The sequence below is a fragment of the Schistocerca gregaria genome, chromosome X (genome assembly GCF_023897955.1).
Source record: "Schistocerca gregaria isolate iqSchGreg1 chromosome X, iqSchGreg1.2, whole genome shotgun sequence".
NCBI lineage: Eukaryota > Metazoa > Arthropoda > Insecta > Orthoptera > Acrididae > Schistocerca > Schistocerca gregaria.
The window spans coordinates 809,161,928-809,172,936 of NC_064931.1; the positions used below are offsets into that span (position 1 = coordinate 809,161,928).

The 11,009-nt window shown below is 44.5% G+C and overlaps 1 protein-coding gene across 2 annotated transcripts in view; it reads right to left on the reverse strand.

Annotated features, from left to right (window-relative positions):
* Positions 1–10,032, reverse strand: part of LOC126297691 (dihydropyrimidinase-like) — a 67,677-nt gene extending 57,645 nt beyond the window's left edge. For both annotated transcript variants that reach the window (XM_049988808.1, XM_049988807.1), the window contains exons 1-2: positions 9,939–10,032; positions 9,785–9,858 (exon numbers count right to left, since the gene is read on the reverse strand). The gene's annotated coding sequence lies outside the window, so the exon portion shown is untranslated. The remainder of the gene's footprint in view (positions 1–9,784; positions 9,859–9,938) is intronic.
* Between the last annotated feature and the right edge of the window lie 977 nt (positions 10,033–11,009).

The window sequence follows — 11,009 nt, forward strand, 5'->3', positions numbered from 1 at the left end:
GCTCCACAATGGCCCATAGCTCATCAGATTGCAAGAGCAGCTCTCAGTGAAAAATGGTGCTCTCAACCATATTTAGACTATTATGAGAGAGACAATCACCAGCATGTCACCCAGCTTGTTACAAGCAAGCAGTGCCCGTGACTTGGCAGGGGATAATGTTTTTATCACAATTGACCCATTCTTCATTTTAGAAATGCCTGAGACTTCGCCAAATTTGTCCTCTATAGTTTCCACAAAGAATAAAGTCTTTGTGGCCAAGAAGGAATCTTAATCAGTCCTTGTGGAAACTAAATACTGGTGGAGGGAGTATTTTTCTGTTTGCTGCCTGGCCCTACATTCCTCCTACAGCGTAGCCAGAGAAGGGTTGGTTGGTTGATTTGAGTGAGGGGACCCAACAGCGAGGTCATCAGTCCCATCGGGCTATGGAAGAATGGGGAAGGAAGCTGGCCGTGCCCTTCAAAGGAACCATCCTGGCATTTGCCTGAAGCGATTTAGCCAGGGAAGGGAACATTTTAGTGTTATATCTCTCTGCATTAAAAGAGGACTGTACTTTCATAGAGACTGCTGGAGCTATATGGCCACCAGTGGAAGATAACTTCATCCACTTCACTTGTGGCTGATCTGCCATGGTGCCACTCACTCCAAATGGGGGCTCTCCCATGGGCACGATCCAGTCTCAGCAACAGCTACCTGACCAATAATCTACTGTTTGGAGTCCTTGTGGCCCCGTCACAATAGGCACATACTCCTTGATATAAATGGAGAGTTTTCAGCCCAGACACCACCATTTCGATCCCTGTGTAGTCAGACTCTACCACCAAGCAGGTACTTTATGTTATCCCTCCCCACCCTCTCTCATACTGGAATGGCTACCATGCTGGGTTTTGGCTATATTACCTTATAAAAGGGAATGGTGCAAATGTGGAAAGGTACAATGATGGAGCATACACTGCATTGGGCGACCTTCCCTACATGATCTGCACTTCTGGAGAATTTTGAAAATTGGTGGCTGGTCAAACCCAATAAAGGGGACCATGTGTTTATTGACTGAAAAGTTGTTGCAAATCCCAGAAACAGAAACTCAAGTCCCAATGATAAACCAGATCCAAAAATAGTTTAAAATGTTATATGTGAGACTTAAAACAACATTCTTGGAGAATAGAAAGCACCCACTCGACTGTCTGTACATTGTCTGCCAATATTGGAGGCAAACAATCTGGAAGACCACCACAGCATGGAGAGCCCCAAGGATGGGGAATTCCACCAAGGTGCGAGTTATTTTTTATAAGGCTTCTCAACTACATTGCGGGGTACTGCATTATGTAAGGTGAAACTTTGGATTCATCTGGTATGGCAGATGTGAAGGTGACACAGAAAGCTGGATTCCTTCCAGGAAGAGTGGAAAGAGAGGCAATATACAGCTGTAGCCTCCTTGATAATCCTGAGTTATGCCACCAGATTATACCCCATCTCTAAGTGACGGAAGGCCTTATTTGCATTTACAAAGCTGCACTTGACATAATTAAAGTGAATATACGAAGACAGTAACTTGTTCTCGAAAGAACAGTTACTGTTGATGACCGTGCAGCTTTTCCCTGGGATAAATGATTAACTGAAAACCTCAGGTGCATTTATTAAAGTGAATGCTGGGCTACTAGTTGCTTCTGTAGCCAGATAGTTGGCCAGTTCATTCCCTTGGATACCAACATGACATGTGACAGAGAGAAAGACAACTGGAGGGGCAGTACGAGTAAGATCAGAGAATAAACTGTAAACAGCAGATATGACAGGGTGGCAAGAGTAACGTTTATCATTAGCCTGGAGACTTCTCATTGGGTCACTACAAATTAAAACATGATAGAGGCAGGTCTGTTTAATTAAATGTAATCCTAATGGAAATCAGCTCCAAGGTAAAATCGCTACAGATTCCTGGCAACAAATTTTGTTCTTGACCAGTGGGCAACAAAAGGAAACCCTGTCCTATCCATGGATTTAGAACTATCAGTGTAAATGATGGTAGCACACATACCCCTGAAGAAGTGAGAGGAAGGGACATCAAAATGTCATGGGGGCAATTGAAACTTTAGGTCTGTGAAATAGACCAGTCCTAATTTGTGGTCTGGGTACTAAACCAAGGGTGTTGGGTTGGTTTATAGGGGTATAGGACTGAGCAGCGAGATCACCAGTCTCTCGCTCAATAGTTCTTTCATCTGGAGGTAGTGACATCCGCTATGAGTGTGCTTGGTTGGGAAAATATATAGGGATGATAACAGTGAAGCACTGAACATAATACTGATGCCCGTGCTGAAAAATAAAGTAAAATATAATTGGACATCAATTAGACCATTAATAACAACGCAATATGAGAGAAACAGTTAAGGCCCTACATGGGCATGTTCCGGTGTTCTGCATGTGATTGGATCAGGCCCTTCCACAGTCACCCCCCTCTCCTCTTGATCCATTACAGACAAAGTATTAAATAGGAAGATAGCACCTACTAGTCAACAGAGTCCCACTCCTGAAAGAGGCACATTCCTAAAAGCAATTAAAACACAGAAAAGGAGAGTTCACAGAAGCAACAGGGAAAAGAGGCAGGGTTGAGGGTACCCCTGAGTCAGCATGTAGCAGGAGATGCCCACAACCACAACCACTCCGAAGGTAGTTCAAGATGGCATATCTGAGGGAAAAATATCTCTACAACTATGGAGGGGGTGGGGCTGCTTACATAAAAAAAAAAAAATAACGTTTGGGTTGATATAATATGACAAATGCAGAGACATAGAAGACTAGGTTACTCCCACGAGGAATGGAAGGAGGAGTGCCATGCAGCAGTAGACTCTTTGATATAACCAAGGGTGACTCTGCGGAAAAACATGGTGAGCACATTTTAACACATTAAGACAAGAGATGTCAACAAAGGGCCTCGAGGTGCATATAACTAGCAATCCCAGTAGAGGATGGTGGTCATAGGATAAATGCCCCTTGTATGCGAAAAGAATTTGGTAAGTTGCACGACTATAAATTTCTCAGATGATAATGATGATGATGATGATTGCATAATAAGTGGGCAAGCGTTGATACCATTAGGACTAATGAAAAGATACTTTCATTCCACGTGGCTTGTCCAGAAGGTACCGCAGGCCATTCATACTCTGTGAAGATGGATTGGGGCAAGACATTGCAAAGCCAAATGTGCCACTGAACCATTAACCTGGTAATCTTAGAGCCAATAGGACGAGACCAGCGTCCAGTAAATATAGATAACAAGGGTGCATGAGGAAGCATTGAATTACACTTATGTATGCAGCTAGTCTTTAGTTGACAAATATGGGGCAATAATATCAGCCTCTCATTAAAGAGGAGTCCCAAAAATATGGACTGTGCACAACATCCAAGATCTGGGTATACAGTAACAGCTCTGGGTAAGGATGGATTGTGGTATGACAACAGAAAGACACGATTCATGTTTTTGCGGGAGAGAAAAGCCATGGGGAAGGGTCCAAGTGGTGGCCCTTTGGATGGTTCCTTGAATCAGGCATTCAGCCAAGGCAAGATATTGAAAGCTACACCAAATGCAAAAGTCATTGACACACCGTGTGGAATTGACTGTTAGTCCAACAAAGGACACTAGCCCACTAATGCTAATGAGGAAGGGAAGCCTCGGTACAGAGCAATGTGCCATTGTCTAGGACTCATGGTACATTTAGAGAAACAACTACCCAAAACAACTAGCAACATGAAACTGACCAATAAAAATTGATAAAGAGCCTTGAAAGCTGGAGTCATGGATGGTAAGTAAAATTTGATGGTGCCCAGTGATGGTGTATGCCTTATGTAGGTCAAAATGGACAGCAATGAGATGATGTTTAGAACACACCTGTTGGATCGTTGTTCCAAACCTAACCAGACGGTCAGCTGTGGATTATCCCTCCCAAAAGCCACACTGATGGGGGGACAGAAGGCCCCCTAATTAGAGAACCCAGCATAATAATCAAGTACCATACTTTTATGCAGCTTGAAGGGCATGGTGAGGCTAATCAGTTGGTAGCTGTTGATAGACATTGGGTTTTTGTTTCATCTAAGGACTAAGAGGATGATACTGTCTTTCCACTGTGAATGGAGAACACTGTCTAGCCAAATATGGTCAAAGTCCCAGAGTAGATGGAAAATTTGAGTAACATTCAGATGCTGGATCATTTCATTATGAATCTAATCAGGACCTGGAGCCATATCATGTGACTAGTCAAGAGCCTAGAGCAATTTCCAGTCAATGAAAGGTTCATTATTTAATCTGGTGCGGCAGTGTGGGTAAAGGACGAGGGGATTTCTTCAACCTGTCCCTTATACTTTCTTATCACAACGAATCATGCAATTAACAATGGATTTTCGAGAGATCCTCAATTGGCTAGTGCTCAGAAGTGGCACACATACATAGGGCTTCCAACCTCATCAATGCAATCTGACAGAGGTGGTGAAAGTGACAGCAGAGGCATGCTACTGCCAGTTGACTCTTCGAAGCACCTAACATAACTGATCCATTGGGCAGCAACAAGGCAATGACAGGATTATCGGAAAGTGGTCACTATCACAAGAAGCATCGTGTAGCTACTGTTTTAGTGATTCCATAAAATAGTAAGAAGAGAGTAAGGTTGACAGCCATGAAGGTGACATGGGTGGTACTGAAGTGGGTAGGAGTACAGTCATTGAGGAAAAGCAGGTCAGGATAGGAAAGAAGTTTGTCAATGAGAAAGGCCCAACCAGATGAAGTGTACTTCTCCAAAGGGGATGGTGTACACTGACATCACAAAGGAGGAGGAAAGTGTGGAGGGGATTACCTGGATTAAGGCAGTTGTGTCAAGGTAAGTAAGTGCCCTGAATGGTGGTGTACACTCTGACCGCCACTGTTGCTGAACATTTTGCATTGCATTATGTTCGAACCTCTGCAGCTGAGAATTATCAGCCTGCATTTTGTACCCTGAAACAGTGGGTGGAGCAAATTAACATGCATTCCACTGCACACCCCCTGGATAATCCTCTGTCCAGTGAGTGAGAATTACTTAGTGCCCTATCCTTTTGCCCTGATATGGTTGCAGGACTATATTGCATCCACAGCCAAATGCTCTAAATGCTTATCCGCAGATTGCCAATGTCGTGTCCATGCCATTTGCAATCTTATCTGGAGCGAGTGTGAGTTCCCATGTCAGCAGCAAGAAAGTGAGATTGTCCCAGTACCGAAACCAGGTAAATGCTACTGAGATGGGCAGCCATTGCCCAATTAGTCTTCTACACTTATGAGGAACTGGTGTTAATAATGGCATCTAACATTTTCCGACATCTATGAGGGAGGAGTAAATGTCACTTATGGTGTTGGAGACTTCGTATGCAATTTCTAATGGCCATGGCGATTTTGAGTGTCCACCAAGAGACTATCTTCCAACAGGAAGGTCCCAAGGAACTGGGATGTTTAAGTCAGCTGCCAATAGAATGGCTGCAATTGCACTCTGGACAGCATAATCAATATCTCCATGTGGCAGCATGCTAATGGCAATGGCATAGGTGAATGCATCCCCGTCAGCTTTTTTGTGAGCCAATCTGGAAACACAGCACTCAAGTGACATTGAGGGAGGATCAAGATGATCGGAAAATGATCACAGTTACACAGGCTGTCATCGATACTCCAATGGTAGCAGGAGATGAGACAAGAGTTGCAAATGGGAAGATCAATGGCCAAATAAGCTCCATATGCCCCACTGAAGGGTATGGGGGGTGGGGGAGGGTGCACTGGCATTCAAGAGACAAAGATCGAGCGAAGTTTTGATAGCTTTACCATAGCCAGTTGTCATAGTTCCAATTGACAACGGGTTGTGGGTATTTAAGTCATTCAATATTAGAAAGGATCTGGAAAGCTGAAAAAACATTGTAGACGCGACATTGAGGAGCACTTCATCATCAAAAGGGAGATGCACACTAAGGCATTAAATTACAGAGACATCTTCACATGAACAGCCACAGCCTCCAAAGTCATGGAGAGTTGCACATGTTCATTGTAAAACAAGTGTAGAACATATGTGCAGTCACCAAATGACACTCTTTCCGTGTCTGCGCAATTCTTAAAATAGCTTGACAGCCACGGAAGGTATGGGGTCCACTTAGCTGGGAACTGAGTTTCTTGGGAGTTTCATAGCTCAACCAGATTGTGGTGGGATTGGGAGGTGGGGGGGAACCCACGAACCACTTGAGTACCACACTATCAGTATTCTGTGGGGGCATGAAGGGACCAAGGAGGCAGGTCATGCCTCAGGGCCACCTGCTGCCACCACTTATAAGCATAGAGCATTAACACACATTGGTTATGAATCAACAAGCTGTGTGGTGGGGTTAGGGGCCACCACTTCCACCGCATTGGAGACAGGCGGAATGTGGCCATCAGATTCTCCTGCTTGAAGGCCATCTTGTTCTCCATCTCATACGATTTTGATTTTTGCAGGGGTCTGTCTGCCCCAGATTCTGAGACAGAGAAGTAACGAGAAGTCCTACAACCCACAACATGTGGCACCTTCTGTCACCGGTCAGGTCTGCAGATTCGTGGGAAGCGAGCATCCAAAGGGACCCCTTACTGGTAAGAAATGATGGAGGAGGGTTCTGTTTCTCCCACCAGTGGTTGGCATCTGACATCCCTGACAGGCGGTGTGTCTATGCCCCCAAACAAGGTGTGAGGAAAGTAATAGGAGGAGGGCTCTCAATCACCAAGGGAGTGGGTTGTGTCAAGCAGTCTCAAGGACCCAACATAGAACACACGAAAGGCAATGGTACAGTCACTAGGGAGGATGACGTTGTCATAGGCATAGTGTGTGTCATTGTCACAGGTTTGTGATATAGACAATCGTATTTCTTTTTGATCCCTTGATACGCGAGTTGATCAAGAGTCTTGTATACTTGAATATTCTTTTCTCTTCGGTAGACGACGCAGTCCAGTGAACAGGGGGAATGGTGATCCCTGCAGTTGATACAGATGGGGGGGGGGGGGGGGGGAGGGGCACAGGGAGCGTTCGTGTGCAATGGATGTCCACAATTCCTACAGATGGGGCTAGCATTGCAGTGTGAAGACATGTGCATGAATCTTGTGCATTTGTAGCACCACATGGGAAGGGGAATATATGGTTTCAGATCACATTGATAGATCATAATCATAACCTTTTCAGGCAAAGAGTCACCTTCAAAGGCCAAAATGAAGGCTCTAATATCAACCCTATTGACCTTTGGTCCCCATTGGAAGTGATGGACAAAATGCACATCCTTTAGATTCAAACTGGCACGCAACTCCTCATCCATCTGTAAAAGGAGAGAGTAATCAAAGATGATATCCCGTACCATACTGAGACTTATGCGGAGTTATGGTAACAGGAATATCTGCCAGCTTGTCACAGGTGAGCAAAAGGGAAGCCTGTTTTAATCAGAACAGAGCCTGACCTAAAAATATTCAGCAAAGAAAAGTGGCTCTTTAATCTAAAAGGAATACTCATTGATCCTAGAGAAGTGTATTGGAGGGAGTATCCCTCTTGTCTCTTTATTCCTATGTTCGTACCATGGCACAGCCAGGGAAAGAAACATTTTGGGGGACTAAATCCCTCCATGTTTAACAAGTCTTGCCTTCAGGTGAGACTGATGTGGCCATGCGGCTGCCAGTGGTAGAAAGTGTAACATGCTTCATGTGCGAGTGTTCTGCCATGGTGTCACCCACTCTAAATGGGGGCTCTCCCCGTAGGTGCCACCCACACACAAAAACAGTTACCTGTGCAGTAAAGCATTGCCTGGGTTCACCATGCCCCAGCAACAATGGGCACATACTCGTTGGCATGTGCAGGAAGTTTCCAGCTCAGGCAACAACAGTGTGATCCCAGCACAGCCAGGAGGTTACCGCTGTGCATGTACTTGATGACACCTCCCCCACTCCCCCACACACAACAGAATGGCTAACGTGCTGGGTTTTGGGAATACTAGTTTTGCAAGAAAGTAAGGATGCAAACAGAGAAATATGCAAAGGGGGAACATACACCATGCTGAGTGACCTTTCTTGCATGACAGAAAAGAAATAGTAGGTGAAATCCAAGAAATGGGACCATACACTTAAAAATGAAAAGCTATAGTATGCCAGATGGGAAGAAAATGAGTGTCCAACATCACAAACCAAATCCAAGTACAACTGGCAGTAAGACGACCATCAAATGGGAAGACAGTATGTGTGGGGTGGGGAGGAGGGGAAGAATAGTAGAGATATAAAACTTGCAGCACGGAAAGGGAAGGATTCCTGCAAGAGAGGTGGGGGCCTGTGGTGGCCAATCACTTACTCGCACAAGAAATGTGAGCTGTGATCTCCTTGAGGAGGAAGGGAGTGGGGGGGGGGGGGGGTGTGGTCTCTAAGTGAATCCCCACTCAAAAGCTAGAACAAACGTACACAATGTATGAAGTGGATCCCTTGCCTCTCCACATTTTCACATAGTTCATCCATTTGCAGCATTAGGATCTGGTGAAAAATTAATTGCTGTATCATGTTGAAGTTCTTATGAACCGTTATGGTAATAGGTATATCTCCAACGAGAGTAACGCCAGGGACTAGATAGAATTTGCAATTTAGATTAACATGGCACCAGTTCGTAATTTACAAAGTAAAGAGAGTTCATCAAATGAGTTTCCAGTATTGTAAACAAACAATACTGGCTTAATAGAGGCGAAAGACCCTCCATTCATTAGCAAACAAGGAAATGTGTGGAGTAGGTGTCTGAATGTTACTTGGTTTTGTTCTCCTCCTATGGTAAGGCCAAAGAGGGAAAGTTCCTTGAATCTTGAACTGGTACACTGTCTTGCTGTCGCTTTGAAGAGACTGCTGGAGCTTCGCATTCACCAGCTGATAATTTTGGTCATTTCATGACGCAAAATATCCGAAATGATGCCACCTGCTCTGAACATGGGCTCCCCTATGAGTGCCACCCAGTCAGATCAAAGATCACCTGGCTTGATGGCCAGTCCTCCTTGGCCTGGAATCCCCAAATAGATAGGCACCTACTCCTCACCATGTGCACAGAGGCGGCAGCTCATGCATCAACAGTGCAATTCCATCTTGTTGGGACTACCACCATAGTGGTTTTTGACGACCGCCCACCTCAACTGGTTACCATACTTTGTATTGGGCAACTTTCACCATACGGCCTGTATATTCTGTATAATAATAATAAGTTTGAAGTCAAACCTAGATGTGGGGACTGAGCGTAAGGTAACTGAAATATGTCGTGTAGAATGAACGAAGTGGGAATAGCCATGATCTATGTTCTATGAGCAAACTAGGTTGTCAGTAGGGAATCCTAGAGACAAAGCCCCAGGAAAGATTATCAGAGAGTAAAACTGTAAAACTGCACCATAAGGAAAGAAGTACTGTAACCCCTGTACTCATCACACACGTACTCACAAATGAGTTGGGAGTCCCGAGGAGGGTACAGCATTTTTGATTTCCGCTCTCCATAGCCAGTGGACACCATCTAAGACATGAGGCTTCAAACCACAAATGCTGCAGTCGAAATAGCTATGGCTTAAGCCACCCAATCACACAATAGTATTCATGCTGCATCTCACCTAATCGGTGAAAAAGCTGACACTACTAATTTTCCAACAGAGCCTCCAAATTATTAATGAAAAAAAAATCACAATTACTCATCAATAAGTAGCCATATCCACGAAATCAAAATGTCTGAATATCTGTTTAGGAAGGGCTACGCGATTTTTCACTTACCAGGTATCACGTACTTTCCACGAGCGTCAATTATTCTTGTACCACCAGGTATGATCAGATTGCTGCCAACTTGCCTGTAGAAAACAAACTTTGAAATTAGGAGGAGATTTTTGGACACATTTAGACACTACACTTCATATTTGATAGAACTCACTTTATTACTCCATCTTCAATGTACACATCTCCATCCACCACAGAATCCACGTTGACAATCTTTCCATGCTTGATAAGTAACCTGTTCTGGGCACTCTGCAAAAAAAGAGAAAAAAGTTTTAGTTATGTGACCGTGACTTATGGTCCTTCTTAATACGAGGGTCATTTTTAAAGTCCTGCACATTTCGCATGCGCGATGTTACAGTGGCGTGTCGATTTCAAAATCATGTCAGTTGTGAGCGTGACTTCAGGCGTGACGGTCGTATGTGTGTTTGCTGGTTCGCGTGGCTGTGTCCTGATCAATTCAGTTTTAAAATGGAAGCTGAAACAGAGTCAGGTCGGATTATACGCAGTGACCAGTGTGTCTGCATCAGAATCAAATCTCTCCGTGGGAAGAAGCCAACGGAAATTGACAACAGTTTAAGAGGGGTGTGGAGGAATGTGTAAGTGGATCGCAGCACAGTATCATGGTTGTCTGCACGTTTTCGTGAAGGTCGGCCAAGCACTAAGGACAACTCAATACGCCATCAACTGCTACAGACTACATCTCAGGTTATTGTTAAAAAACGCGGAATTGCTTCAACGTTATGGAGCAAAAGGAGAACAGTTTCTGAAATGGATTGTTGCAGTTGATGTTACCTGGAGACGAGATTTTAACCCAGAACTAAAGTCGCGCGCGCGCGCTCACACACACACACACACACACACACACACACACACACACACACACACACAAAGGACGCTTAACTTTAATGCAGAAAGGAGACGTGTGGGCACACATGTATTCAACAACCCATCGTAGCACATTTAATGTCTTTTAGGCAATTTGGTAGAATTTAAGTCTGAATTAAACAACTTTATTGGGCAACTCGATTGAAGAGTTCAGTGAATGCACAAGATAAAAACGGAATTCAATGCAATTTAAACTGAGTGACTACAAATGAGAAAAGCATCAGCACTTCCGAAATTTAAAGCCGGCAGCGGCGACCGAGCGGTTGTAGACGCTTCAGTCTGGAACCGCGCGACTGCTACGGTCGCAGGTTCGAATCCTGCCTCGGGCATGGATGTGTGT